We start from the raw sequence: 15,427 nt of genomic DNA on the forward strand, positions 1-15,427 counted from the left end.
ACACATAGTGTTTAAAATTTAATAGTTCTGAAGATGAGCAAGGACACTTTTTTGTGTGTTTTTGGTGGGGTGGGTGGGTTGGATTTTTGGTGGGTTGGTTTGGGTTTTAATTTACTGGTTTAGGTGTTTTTATTGGTTTGTTTTTCTTAATGTTTTGATTTGGGGCTGGTTTTGTTGTTTGCTTGGGTGTTTTTTTCTTGTGGTATTTTTTGTTGGCTCTTTTTGTTTGTTTTGTTTTAGGGTGTGGTTGGTTGGTTTTTTTTTGTTTGTTTGTTTTTGTGGTTTTTTGTGTTTTTTTTTTTTTTTACCCCGGAATATTTGCCTCCTGTTCAGGCACCAAAATAGAGGCCTCTTTTATCTCACATGCTTGTCTGCTCCAGTTTGCTCTCTGCTGAGCCCTGGTGTGCTGCACTTCCAGAAATCCAGCCCTAAATTTTGACATTATATATAAGAACAAAAAGAGAACATGTTCACAGGAAACATGCATTTGAGTTAAATTCAAATAGATTTTGCCATTTTGGCTCAATTTTATAAAATATGAGAAGTATAATATTGTTCATAGCTTCAGTTACTTAAAAATGGTAATCTCAACTTTTATGAAGTGAGACTGACCATGTTTATTAATATTTCCTGCAGGCATACAATGACTTGGCCCTGGCCTAATTGGGTTGTGTGATTAACTTTATTCCCCTCAAGGACTGAGCTACTAAACATGAAAAATTTTCTGAGCAGCTCAAAATATTTTTGCAATATTAGTTCAAGCCAAAGTGAAAAAAAAATACCAATTTTCAGGCCTTTTAAATAATATAAAAGATTCATAGTGAAGAGAACTTGATTCCTAGTGGGGCTTATATGCCAGCCATAAAACTCATAAAATGGTGACTGCTTCTGTTTCATACCTGACACGGTGCAGAGATTTGAACCTTACTTGCTTTAGTAAAGGCTTACTGAGCTTTACCAAAGAATCCTAAAATTACTGAACCAAAAGAGATTTTGAGATTTACCTTTATCTCTTTTCCCTTAACAGTTGTTCTATTTTGCATAGAACATAGGTTAAGTGCATGTTTATATAGTCTCTTCTTCTGGCTTTCCCTCTCATGCATCTTCCATGTGAGAACACTCCATTCATTAAGGTCCTTCTCAGCACTTTCAGTATTTAAGCAGTACATAGTTTCATGGCTCTTAAAATTGGGCCATAAAATGTGTAAGGTTGGAGATGTATGTGTGTATGTATACCTGTATGTATATGTTTAACATGCATACCTGTATGTTATGTTCTGTTTTTCAGAACGTGGATAATGGAGAAAATGTGTGCTGCATAGGAGGAACTTTGAAACTCACTCCTCTAGTTCATCTACTTTCCTAAGTTACAGCCAGCACTCTCCTGACTGCTGACGTGCTTGTCTAAGCTTCTCAAAGCAGCATAGTGGATACGGGTAGATCTTGAGATCTCCCCAAGCAGCTTGTTCCAGAGCTTCATTGTCTTTGCCAGCAAAATGCTGTCAGTAGAAGTCCAGTGTGACATTTTGTCACTACAATTTGAGACTTTTCTTGTCCCATCTACTATGTGTACACAATCAGAATAGTATTTTAATTTCTTTTCTTTGTTCTCCCTGCATCACTGATATTCAAGAGACTGAAATAAAACATCCCCCAACTGGCAAAAATCAAGCTTTTAAATCCACTTTGCTTTCATATGTGCCTTCCTCAACTGTCATCATTGTTATTCCTTTAAAAAAATAAGCATCTGATTAAAGAATTCATAGCTGGACTGGTGTCACAGTCAAGCTTAGGAGAAGATTACTTAGACAGAAAATACCTCTGTTTTTTGAAAGATACTGTTTGAGAACATAAGCTTTTATTTCACAGTAACCAGCTTGACCTCTTTGACAATTCATTAGCAACATCATAAACTCAAAGACACTGAGACATCCACCATTTGATTGGGACTTTACAGGGAAAAATTTCTGGTATGCATTCCTGGGTAAAGGAATCCCAGCAATTGTTGGAGTGGCAAATTGCTTATGTCAAAAAGCAGGTGAATATGGTTGCTGTTCTCTTTCTGAAACAATTCAGTGAAAAGATGGTGGTGAGATCTGTGAAAATCTTAACAACCTGAACATTTCAAGGTAATTACTGCTATAATTAGGTAATGTCATGATGTAACTCCTTAGGAACAGGTTAAACTCGTAAAACCCTTGAAACAGGTACAAGGAAATGTTTAATAAGGCCACAGTAAATAAATTTTTCCTAATGCAGACTCACTGAATGGGATTGTAAGCAGTGTTAGGGAGGTGTAAGAGGTTAAGGATCAGCTGTGGCCATTCAGGCTTGTAATTACAGCTGTGATAAGTGTGTTTTCAAGTCTTGCTGTACTGAGAGTTTTCTTAATCCATTATTTTACTAGGCCTTTCTTTGCCCCTCCTAGTACATTGTAATAATTCCTGAAACCCCATGAATCATGGAAAAACAAATGTTAGTCTATTAATTTCTGGTGATGTAGAGACATAAATTTAAGTTTTACCTATGCAAGTGCGTGGTTATGTCTGACATCAATGTTGTAGTAGATGCAGTATGCAATCCAATATTACAACTCTATACAACTGGAATATTTAAAGTCTAGCTTTTTAATATATCATTGGGGCAAAAAATATGTAGTGAACTTGTAGCCCATTATTATTAATAGTCTTGGTTGCTGCAGACTTTGGAAGCTAGAAAAGACGTATCCCATGTTTAATGTTTGCTGCAGTTGGCTTCCCTATATTTTTATGAAAACAAGGATGAAGCTGATGTCCCAACTGATTAGTTTGCTCTTTAACTCATGCAGAAATCCATGCTATTGAATGTCAAACAGGATTGGACACTTGATACAATTGAACTGCTTCCACCTGTGCACAGGCAGTTTCAAACAAGTCTGTGAGCATTGCTCTTCAGTTAAGAAAGCCTGTATATTCTGCCTTGAATGACTTTGAACAAAGAAGCATACTTAAAAAGAACTTCAGATGGATAATTTAATACTTCAAGTGATGTGATGTTTTCCCTTTAAATTCTACCACCATGCCTACTTATCTCCCTTTAAGAGCTGGGCTAGCCGTGATTTTAAACAGTACCGCATGTATCACAGGGATACACCTCCTTATTATGAGACAGAAAGGTGGCTGCAGTACACAGTCTAGTTTCTACAAGGTGTACAGTTGATCTCAGTGTGCTCCTTCAAGGATTAACATGTGATTAGAGATCAGCATTTGCCCATTTACACATTGGGATAATGTTATGTGGTGAATAAAAAAATGTTCATGTTTTGGTCAACATTTCTCATACAGCTGCACCAGCTTCAGGAGGTCTGAATGAGGCAAGCATCCTGGTTGATTGTTGGTTAATGAGTTAGATGCTGAGATATACTGATTGAAAATTTTTCCTGCTGTGGCTGTGTTAATGGACCTGGTTGGCACAAACTAGGTGTAAATTCCTTGCTTTGAGGTACAGCTGTCCGTCTCGCTTATTTAATAACTTAATTTAGATGTAACAATTGGATAACCTGTGGAAAGCTTGAAAACTGGGATCTTAGGAAGGCACAGGAATTCAGGTTAGCTTATTTAGTTTTCAAAGCCACGCTTATTAAAAAGATTAACCTATTTTTTAATAAGAATGTATATATTACCCATCAGTGTAAAATCTTAGGAGCGCATGACTCATAGCTTATAATACAAAAAATGGGAGTAGTATTATAGTATTGCTAACAAAAGGTAGAATTAATATCAACATACTACAGGAAATCATAGAGGAAACACCTAAGACTTAGTGGAAAACAGTCTCTTTTTGGGAGGGGCACACAATGAGGTTTCAACCCTCATTTTTCATCCTGGGTGGGGGAAATGACTTGATTACTTTCTATAAAGTATTGGAGTTTTTGAATGATAAAAACCTGTTCAAAAATTTTAAAAGTAAACCAAGCCAAAACCAAACCCCCACAAAAACAAAACCAACCAAAAAAAAAAATTTGACCCCCCTCTACACCATACCACAAATGTGTTCATACAGCCACAGGGGGATTTGTGTAGATGTGAGCCAGTGACCGACAGAAGTGGACTGTTTATTTGGTGCTTCATGTCTGCTCCTGTTCGTGTGAATTGCTTTAGCATTTAGAATAAGATCTAACAGGATACAGACTTCTCTGGGTGGGAGAATAAGCAAGATTATGACAAATTCAGCTCCCTACATGTGGTGTTTTAATGGCTTATCATTGAGTGGATACTTGAAACAGCATCATTTCTTATAAACACAAACCAATGAAGCTTGAAAGCTTGAACAGTGATCTGCAGAAGTGTGCTTCAAGCCCAGATTCCACCTTCCAAGCACAGCTTGAATAATGGACTGTGAACTGAGCTGTTTTGTTCATGGTGAGCCAAGAGGGATATATCAACAGCTACAGGTCTCCGAGGCCACAGTAAACAAAAGTATTAGAACAAAAATGTGAATATTCTTTGCAAGTGAAATGAGTCTTGTTTTTTTTTCTCCGAGGAAGCTATATTTCTTTGGTTGTTGCATATCTTCTGTTGTAGATAAAATACCTGCACAGCGGGGGTTCGTTTTTTTTTTTTTTTCCTTCTCTTTCTTTTTCCAACTTTCCCATTTATCCCTTGAAAACTGCTGCTGTTCCAAATATTCTTTCTGAACAATTTCAGTAACACATGCAAGGAGCAGAGGTTGCTTCTTGTCTTTCTACTCTGCCAGCTCATCCCATTTGGACAGTATGAGGCTACTACTGTTTCCTTTTTTTTTGTGCCTTAAGCTGCCAAGTTGATGGATGCTTATGAAGAAGCAAGGAGGAGGAAGGACTTGAATGATGATGTGGAGAAAATGTGAGGATTTAAGTGTCAATCCTGTACACTATGTCACACTAGCTGTTTTTTTCTCCTGTGCAGACATGGTATGAGCTGATCAGTTGCCTGTATTGGTGTCTGTAATCAGTGCTAAATGTTTCTCTGATACAGATTTTGATGAAATATACTTGCATATTGACTCCATTTTGCTGGCTCAGGACTAAACACTGAGTCCTGTTTCTCATCCTTTTGTCTCTGAAGTTTTTGTGGAAGACCAGCTTTACAGGCTGTTTTCATTTTGATTTTTGCATCAACTGTGGCTCTCTTGGTCAGGCTAAGCACACTTGCCAAAACAGCTCTTTCAACTAGTGTCAAAACGAATCTTTCATCAGTCCTGTCCAGCTTCAGCTGCTGTGCCAGGACACCTCTGTTAACTGCTGGTAATGGCCTGGCTAGCTCTGCCAGCATGGTCCCCTGGCCAGCTCCAGGGCAGCTGCCAGTGTTGAAGGTGCCAGGGCTGCCCGGGTGGCTGGGGAGCTCTGCTGGCACACTGCTGTGCTCAGGAGCTGGTGTGGGCCAGCGTTTAATACTGTTCTGTTGCTGGCTGTCAGGACTATGGCTGTCATGACAGTTTGTCTGATATATGCAGTTATTTCTGAGAGTAATTGTAGCTGCCTGGAAGCTCACCAATGGCTGCAGCTGCTGCAGTCTTGCATCTTCTGTGTGGAAATGGACTATGAAGCTGAAAAGTGTTAGAGAACCAAGGTCTGTGCATCACAAATAACAAACCTTGCAATGATGAATTGCCATTTGCAATTAATCAGGGTATGATATTTACTTTAAATCCTGGAGTTAATTGTTATTTCTTTTTCTAAAGTAATCTGTACTGTAAGAAACTAATTCTGATCTAAGTAGTGTTAATGTAAGAGAATAATAGCTCTCCTGGCAATAGTGACAATCCCCAAATGTAAATGCAGACCAGTGTCAATTGCAACTCTGAAGCCAATATTGTTTTGTAGGAAAGCAAGCTGTTTTGTATATTACACTTGCATTCAGTTTATGAAGTGATAGACTCCTTTTCTGAAATCCTGATACATTTTAATTGCCTTTCTTCATCTTCTTGACATACTTATACTATAGCCTGATTTTTTTTTTTCCTGAAGTCCTTGCAAAGGAAGCTGAACAATGGATTGAAAAATTTAACTTCTGCTTTGAACTTTGAAAATACTGTTTCACAGCTAATATATACCTTGTCTATTTAGTTATTCTGGGATGATATAAAACCTATCATTCTTCATTGCATTTTGTTAAAGACATTTAAAAATTTTCCTGAGCTGGTTGGTAGGCTTTTGAAATGCATTCAGCAAGTCTCTTCCAAAGAGACACAATTTTAAGGTACCTTTGATGCAGTATTCCTGATTCCTGCAAATCACTGAATAGCAAAGGGCTTCTTTTTTTGTTTATTCCTAAGTAGTTGCATCCTTTGATCCTTTAACTTTTGAAGATTTAAAATTGGCTGTAAGAGCTTGTATAATGCCAGGCAAACTATATAGTCTAATGTTTCATATCTCAAGTGACTTCATGATAAATACGGAGTTGCGAGAAAGTATATGGCTCTTAAAACGTTGTTCCAAACTCATTTACTGTAAATGCTTTCACAAAATGTATTTTTAATATTTTTTTGGTTCTGCTGAAACTGCAGTAGAATGCCTTACAGCAATATCTGTGACATAAGTGACAGCTTTCATCACTTATAAAACCATGCTTCAGTACATGCAGTAACGTCGCCTTTAGACTTAAACTCCAATGATTGCATCTGGCAGTTGCATATGGTGAAACTTAGCTACTGCCCTTTTAATTAAATTATACTTGGGAGCTTGCTGATCAACTAAATCTCACTGTAAGATAACAGAAATGTGACTTACTGTAAGCAAGAGAATTTGCAGTACATGCATGAGCAGGCAAGAAGTTATTCTTGCATCTAAAGTAACTTATTGCATTGTGCCAACTCTGCTACTTCTGATAGAAAATGACTTCTACAGAATTGGATCACACCGTTCCTTTCCCAAACAGCCCTAAGGAAATCTGAGGGAGGAAAAATAACGCTACTGTCACATTTAGGATATCTTCACTACATGGTGTTGGCCTTTTCACTGAAAATGAAAAAAAATAAATCCAAAAGTAGAGCTTGTCAGAATTGGTTCTTGTGAGCTTCTAAGACCAGACTTCACCTTCTGTGTCTACACATTGTCCTTCCATAGTAAAATCAGGTCAACATCTTCACCACAAGACCAACATGCATGAAAGTGACCTCATTGAGTAGTGTACAGGACTGACAACCAACAAACCAACAAAACAAACAATGGTCTATGTCAGATTGAGCTGCTTGTATGGAACTTCACAGGTAGACTCCCCTTTTGATCTACTGAAGATACTTCAGTCTCTAGCATAGAAGGTCTCCCTCATCAGGCTTTGTCAACTTTCTCAGAAGGGCCACGTGTATCCCCAGTTTGAGCCTTTACCACGAATTCTGCAGTACTTAAAATTTTCTCCTTTGCAAAGCTTGTTTGGCTTGTGTTTTCTTATTTACAGCTTTTGCTTTGTGGGGCACATTGTAGCTGTCACAAATAAAAGTACTCTGCCAGACAATTTCTAGAATTTCTTCTTCTAGACAGAAGAAAACATCTAAATACTAATTTGTCAAAATCAAATTTACAAGATTTGCTGCAACAAGGCTATTCAGAGGTTCACAGGAATAATAACACACTCATTTACTTAAGGGAAATTCAGCATTCACCAGGAATGTTAGACTGACCATCCTGAGGAGTTAAACCACCACTTTGTAATGCTGCAAAGAAGTAGCAACTGCAGTGGCCTTCAGAGCCATCTCATTTGTGTGCCTTTTCCTTGAAAACTGAAGCATGGGGTCGGAAGGCGGCACCCTGGAGTGTGTGTATATATATATATATTTATTTATTTAATTTTTTTTTAACCATGAAAAATTTGTGACGATAAAGTTTGTGGTCAGTGATTTGCATAGGATTTGTCCCAGAATTTCTGTCTTCTTTTAATTCTGTTTATAAAACAAGATGTGGTCTAAGCAGCTGTCTAACTCTACAGATTGCCATGTCTGTCTAGCAGTTAGTGAGCAGCAGTAAGACCCATCTGACCTCCAAGCACGAACTGGATGTATCGTACTTTTAGCTGGCCCCCCTTTTGCTGCCAGTGCTAAAGGAGCACAGAGTCCCTCGGGCATGTGACCGTGGCACATGTAATGGCTTTAAGCTGACAGAGGGGAGATTCAGATTATACGTTAGGAAAAAATCCTTCACTATGAGGGTGCTGAGGCACAAGTTGCCCAGATAAGTTTTGGTTGCCCTATCCTTGGAAGTGTTCAAGGCCAGGCTGTATGGGACCTTGAGCAATCTGGTCTACTGGAATGTGTCTCTGCCTGTGGCAAGAAGGTTGGAACTAGATGATGTTCAAGGTCCCTTCCATTCCAAACCATTCTATGATTCTAAGAAACAAATAGAGAAATTTTATGTGGGTCCTCATAATTGCAGGCCTTATAGTAGTAGTTTTTTTAAATAAGACCACCTTTTCTTAGTTGTCTAGGCATGATTTTAAATGTTTGCTTTAGGCTATTCAAATTTAAGTATTTTGGACATGGCTTCTTGGCATCTCTTTTTATTTTTTAATTGGAGCTGAGGGATTATGCTCGAGGAAGCTCAGTTAAGACAACTTTGGCTTGCATAATTACCTCAGCAGGTTAGTGACTTCGTGCCAAGCTCCATGAAAGTTTAAAAACATTTGGTACTTGATGGTAGAAATTGTCAACATTAAGGTTTTCAGCATACCATTTTCCTTTCAGGTTTTCTCAAAGCTGCTGGCATTATGGGGTCATTTTAAAAGATACGAGTGAAGACTCCTGAGGGGCATGCCTTGCTATATATTGGAAAGCAGAGTTCTGGTATGGTCCAAAGACTCTTTGTTGTAGTCACTATGTGCTAGAGGTTTACATACCCCAGTATTTTATATATTGTTACTGTGCTGCTTTCTAATGAAATTAACCTCAAGGTTTCCTGTTCAGAAGGCAATGACTCCGTAATTGACAGATGGTGATAAAATCCTATAACTTTATTACTAGTGTTTGTGCAGATTGAAATATGGATGTCATTGCACATCTCTGAAACAGATTCAGACAAGCTTAATGATTCTAGATGGGTCTGTAGAATCTCTGACAAGGTCATATGTTCACATAAGCTGAAGATAAAATTTTTTAGGGATAAATATTTTTTGCTACACAGAAATGTAAATACATACCGTAATATCAAGGCATTGACTTGGTAGCTCAATTTAACACATGTTGTAGCTTGTATTTATGTGCCCACCTGTTATCAAAAGGCATATGTAGTTTCACATGATTGTCACCTCTTCTAGTAACCAAACTACTTCTAAATAACCAAAGTACTTTGTAGATACCCTCATGTACTGCTTGCACTATCCACGATAGCCATAATTTAAATTGTTTTGTGGACATCTAGTTATTCTGTCATATCCTTGGGTATATTCTTCTGGCTATGAGCAGTAATACCTCATGAATTGCATATCTGTTGCTCTGAGAATTCGTACTTTCATTTACCTCCTATCTCCTTCAGTCAGGCTTTCTTGTATCTCAGCTGCACACTTAAGCATGCCCTAGTGGGTTGTGTAAGGAAACCCTTATAGCACTTGGTAGGACGTAGATTTCCCATGTAGGTGCTTGATTACAGCAGTTAGCCTTTGCACTGCTGTTGCCCACATACCTGCCTGTTTTCAGTTGTTATGTAAAACAACTATTTTTCAGATTAAGTCAACTCAGGTTATAGGTTTGTTTCACAGTACACGGGCTGTCATACCCTGTGCTGGAGAGAGAGAGAGCGTCTGAATGTTTGGGGAGAAAAGGATAAGGAGCAAAGTAAGCACCTGATGGGAGGAGGTGCCACATTAGTTCTGTGGGATTTTCTAGAGGTAAAACCACAATGCTGTAGGTGGAAGGATACTTTTGCTCCAGCAATGCTGGCAGGAGATGCATTTTTTGCCTGATCTTTAAATAAAAATCTGAAATCTTGGATACCTGCACAAAGCAGAAGGGATTTAAAAAAAAAAAAAACAAAAACCTGATTATTACATTGTTGTGCAGTATAAACTGCTCAAGTGGATGTGTAAGAATCTTGAGATTTGTGGTAGCAGCCCTGTTCCCCCGTTTTTGCAGGGCAGTGTGCTCGAGGCAAGCCTAAACTAGTCGGAGGGCTCTTCCTATGGCTGTGCACTACCTTTGCACATCCTTGGGGGTAGCCATGACAACCACCGCCTGGTCCTGGTGAACAGCTGATGATCTTGCTAACTGCTCCAGCTCAGCTGGTGATCAGTGCCTGCTTTTTGCAGGGAGTGTTTATTGATTTTCTAAATTGTTGTTCTAGTTAGGCAGTCCCTCCCTCTTTGATGTTTTGTTTGGTATGATTGCCAACCAGAAATCATGGAGACTAAAAGTGCCTGTGGCAATTACTGTGTTTACTAACTGACTGAGCAGTAGGGACTGAATTTAACCATCTTCTATCTTTTCATGATTAATCTGTCATAAACATGACACAATTCTGTTTGGGTATGAGGGAAAGGAGGAAGCACCCAACTCCTACCTAGATACATAGGGGTTTTTTTAGCTCTGATCAGTAGGGCCTCCTCCCTAATTAAATTCATCTCTCACATTATAAAATTGGTCTGCCAGACTTCTGTCTGTTCCTGTAGATGCTCTTCTTTCCAGAAGAGAATTAAATCAGGCCTGTTACCATATTTGATTTTCTTCCCAAGCTTTTCCTATCCTATGCTGATAGGAACAAATCAGCACTTTTTTCTCATTTGTGCTTCCCAAACCTTTGGTGTTTAACTTGCATGTAGCCAAGAGTAATCTTTGAGGCAACTAATCTTAATTTAAGTCTGTTTACTGAGAAACTAAGGCAATATATCACACCTTTATTTAGCAGGTTTTTAAAGCTGTATGTGAGTTTCTTTATAAAACCCACAGTCTGTAAAGGTGTAAAAGACAAATTATAATCCTTTGTTTTCCAACCTGACATGTACAAGGCACAGGAATTTAACCCTTGATTGAATTTTGGTACTTTCCTACATGGAGTCCAATTCTCACTGTTCCACAATCCATAGTACTTCATGTCTGTGAACTCAGTTTGAATTTGTTGATACTAGGATGAAATTCTTTCTTGTGAGGGTGCCAAGGCACTGGCACAGGTTGCTCAGAGAAGCTGTGCCTGCCCCATCCCTGGCAGTGTTCAGGGCTAGGTTGGACAGGGCTTTGAGCATTCTGGCCCACAGCAGGGGGTTGAAGCTAAAGGGTTTTTAAGGTTCCTTCCAAGCCAGACCATTCTATGCTATCTCTCAAAATATCTTGACTTAGAATGTTTGCCCCTTTTACATTTTTCTGAAAGCATATGTAGTGAATTGAATAGTTCAGAGTTTGTGGGTGTGAGGGGGTGATGTTGTTCTACTTCCTCTTAGTCATTCCAGCCTTATGCTTAGGGAAAGGCAAGAGCTATCAGTCCTGAATTCTAGTCTGTCAGTGTTTTTCTTCAGATGTTACTTAAACTGGTGTTCCCTCTGCCCGCCTACAGGATTACATCTATGGTGGCCACAGGGCAAACAGGAATGCTGCCCTTAAACTGAGCTGGTTGTGAGCTGTTGTAGAAAAGTGGTAGGCTGGGTTTCAGGACTTATGAAACCTTTACAGAAGGTTTCTGAAACTTTGAATGAAAAAGTTTCCTGGGAATTCAGCTAGTCATGACCTCTCTACAAGTACCTACCTAATGTCATATACCTGGAGTCTCTAAGTAATGTGTGAGGGAAGTGGAAAAAGAAAAAATCAAAGATATCTTTCAGTTATGTTGTCTCCAAGAAACTCTCAAACACTGCACAGAACAATGTCTAAAGGCAAAAGAGGCCCCCAGACAAAACAGGCATGTCTCTGTACCCGCAGCAGAACCACGCAGGAATATCAAACTGAGTGGAATTGATATTCAAATAAAGAAGTGTGTTTATGTTGGAGAAGCCAATTTACATTGATGTTGTGGTACAAGTCACCTGCCAATATCAGGTATAACTGTGCAATAAGGTCTCATCTAGAGGTACAGTTGATTCTCAGATGTTTGAAGCATTGTTTAGTGTTCTGTTACTGCTTTTTCCCCCCATGAACACTTGTAAGAAAGGACAAAACTAATGCTCTGACAGAACTGTCTAGCAAGCAATGGTTTGTGATGCACAATTGTTTTTCAAGAAGAGACTGTTGCAAGGAGAGTGTTTGTCTTTTTGCAGTAATTCATTGATTGCCTTGTAGGGGAGAGTGGTGTTCATGCATCCTTTAAGATAAAATGAAATGTAGATTCTGCCCGAGACTGGCCCCCAAACAAGAAATTTGTATCTTTAGACTTAACATCCTGTGTAATGGAGAAGTCAAAGTAATTCAAATAGCTTTTTTTGTGTTCATATAGATAGCCAGTAAATGCAAAATGTGTGCAGTAATATTTTAAACTGATAGTTCTTGATTATTTTTTTTTAACATTGTTCAATGTGAATTTTGACTCCTTTTCAGCTGATCCAGTATTTTTAGCTAGATTCCATTGATGCAGAAAGCAGTGACGAACTATACTGGTGATGACTCTGAGGAAGAGTCTAAAAAGACTAAAAAGTTTTATGATACTTATGGGGATTGTTTAAGTTCCTGGACATACACTACAGAATATTCAGCTTCATTTCCTTCACTTGAAGTATATTTGTGAATAGGGTACAGTCAATTTTAGAAGTGCTCTCCATACTGCTGCAGAAACAAAACAGAGTGCCCTCTGCTCTGAGGAGAGATGTTGAGAACATGCTGCACCATAGTGAGTGCTCAGCTGTTTTTTTGGATCAAGGCCTGCTCATGAAGAGGCATGCGGAAGCATAAACCAGAAGTAATACAGCCTAAAGTAAGGCAGAATCAGAGAAGCAGTAGCTGTTATGACTAGAATGATAATTAAGAGCTGGATTCCCTGTTGTCAGTAGAACAGTGTACATTTGTGCCAGAAGTGCAAGAAGAATTAAACTGAAGAATTTACCACAGACATTTCAGATTAGATGGATGAGATTAGACTGTTTTCACATTGGCTGGCAAGGACTGACCAAATGTCTGTCCTGCTTTACAGCCTTCTCCACGCTATAACCCACAGATGTTAAGTTTGCTTTAAAGCATCTTCCCTTGCATTGTACTTTTAGTCATACATTGTGAGCCACATTTTTCACAAATATCTTGAGAACACTGCCAGCAAAAGATCTGGTCACATCCTCTGCCTATACCTGGGTGTTCATTCCTGTCTCTCTGCCTCTCTTCCTTTTCCCTGGAACTTCACTATGAATTCTATTAAAAAACCTCTCTAGACTGAAAGTGGGGACAAAATCTGAGTTACTTGGCTTTAATTTACTCCTACTGGGAACTTAGATTCTGTACAGCTTAACCTCTTTTATTGCCATCCATGGGATTTAAGCAAGTATTAAAAAACTGAGTTTGTTTGGTTCTTTGTCATGCAAAATCATTTCAGTATGAATTTTATTTGTCCCCATCTATGTTCCTACTCTATTTTCTGTCCAACTAAATAATTGCAAATTTTATAACTTGATTGTCTCACATGAAGAGCTTTTCTGCAATGGTCAGAAGGACAGATGACTTTGATCTGTTGGGATTTTTTAGCATTGTCTGATACCAAATAGACTATTCAAATGCTAATAAAATAACCTACATGTTAAGCACTTAATTAAGATGTATAAATTTCCTCCCTTGTTCCCTCCTGCAGTTATTTAAGTCTGTCTGGCAGTAGTACGTATGACAAAAATCAGTGATGGAGTGCTAAATAGCTACCTCTGCAACCAAATGGGGAAATTTCCTTTTTTGAAATTGAAGATTCTTATATCTGTTGTAACCTTGTCAGGTCTCAAAGTGAACTCAAACAGTTCTTGATACCAGGAGGTGAAGTTTAGCTACATGTATAATTGCATCAACATTGAGCAACACTATTTTTTTGCTTGGATTAGGATGTGAGATTCCCCAGACTTGCAGGCCAGTTTAAAAGCCATGATGATGCTTTGGATTCATCCTCAATGAAATATGAACTTCTGCTTGTCTATTTTTAGAATATCGCTTTTGACACTGCTACTGTTTTTGACCTCCTGTGTGCCATAACTTTATAAACCAATTTTTAGGACTTGAGACTAATGCCTAGGCTCAGTCTGTCACAGTGATGTGCTGAATGAGATCTTATATTATGCATATAATAACACTGGGAGGGTGCTATGCTCTGCCTTTTTTTTTTTTTTTATTTAATCTAGAATGCCTGTGATCACAAGAAAAACAAATCCAGTTATTTCCTGTGACAGAAACACTAATAACCTAAGTTCAATAATAAATGGGCAAGTTTAAAAAAATTAACTGCTGTAAGAAAAGCAGTTATTGGGAAAGTTTGTGGGATGTTGATGTTTTGGACAATAATAAGACTGCCTCAGTCTTTATGAAATAAATAGCAGTGGTCATGGCTCTGGTTGAACTGTTTTCCATTGGACAGCGGTGAAGTGCTGTGTAGTTTTGTAAGTGTACTGAAATATGTAGTCATTAAGTAATAAGCACAATATGAAGCTGGTGCTTTAGGCTTATGTGAGTTATAGTGCCGTTCTTAAATGGAGTAAGAGCCTTCAGTGGAGATTTTTAATATCTTGCTAAGAATGAGAGAAAGACTGATCAGGTAGTCCGGAGAGATGAAGTGATGCCAGCATAGAGGAGGGCTTATCAGAAATTGAGAAAAGGGACATATTTCTTACATATATGGAAGCAATTGTCAGAAAAGAGATGTGGGGTAGGGGAGAAGCAAGGCTCCAGCAGCCGTATCGCCCTAGGATCCTGTCCTTCCCCTAAAGCATGATTGCTGCACCAGTTCACTTACTTAATTTTTTCAGTGCAAAAATAAACAAAAGGCTGCTCCGTAGATAGAGGACAGGAAATACCTTAACTAGTGATTGCATAAGCTGCTACCAAGGCATGTATGTGTATCCTGTTGCTTTTTATGGTTTCTCAGCTATAAAATATAAGTAATAATGCTTAAATTACATATTGTTCAGTGTTGTGTGAGTTAATCAGATAATGCTATGTAGGCCTTTGAAGATGAAATGTGTAATGTAAGTGTTGTATAAAGCTTACTAAAGGTTTCCGTCGGGTATTTGGAAGCACAGAGTAAGTGCAGGCACAGGAGAGCTGGGAAGCATAAGGCAGAGGCACTGGGGTTGGCTTACATGCATGTTGACTTCAGTCAAGCAACAGAATAACACATCCACACAAATTTGTCCCATGCTGACAAGACCTGCAGACTGGCACAGCATGTAGGCACTTCTGGACTAAAGCTTTTAGTCTTTCACTGTCTAACTTTCTCCTTTGGGAATCTTTGCTTTGTATGTGTTATAGAATAAGTGGTGAAGAGGAGAAATTGAAATGCAAGCTCTGTTGGCTTGGTATTTCTGACCCAAGACACATGGCAGTA

This window comes from Pezoporus occidentalis, unplaced genomic scaffold (assembly GCF_034315485.1).
Source record: "Pezoporus occidentalis ecotype Australia unplaced genomic scaffold, CSIRO_AGI_Poc_V1 ctg8, whole genome shotgun sequence".
In the NCBI taxonomy this organism is placed as follows: Eukaryota; Metazoa; Chordata; class Aves; order Psittaciformes; family Psittacidae; genus Pezoporus; species Pezoporus occidentalis.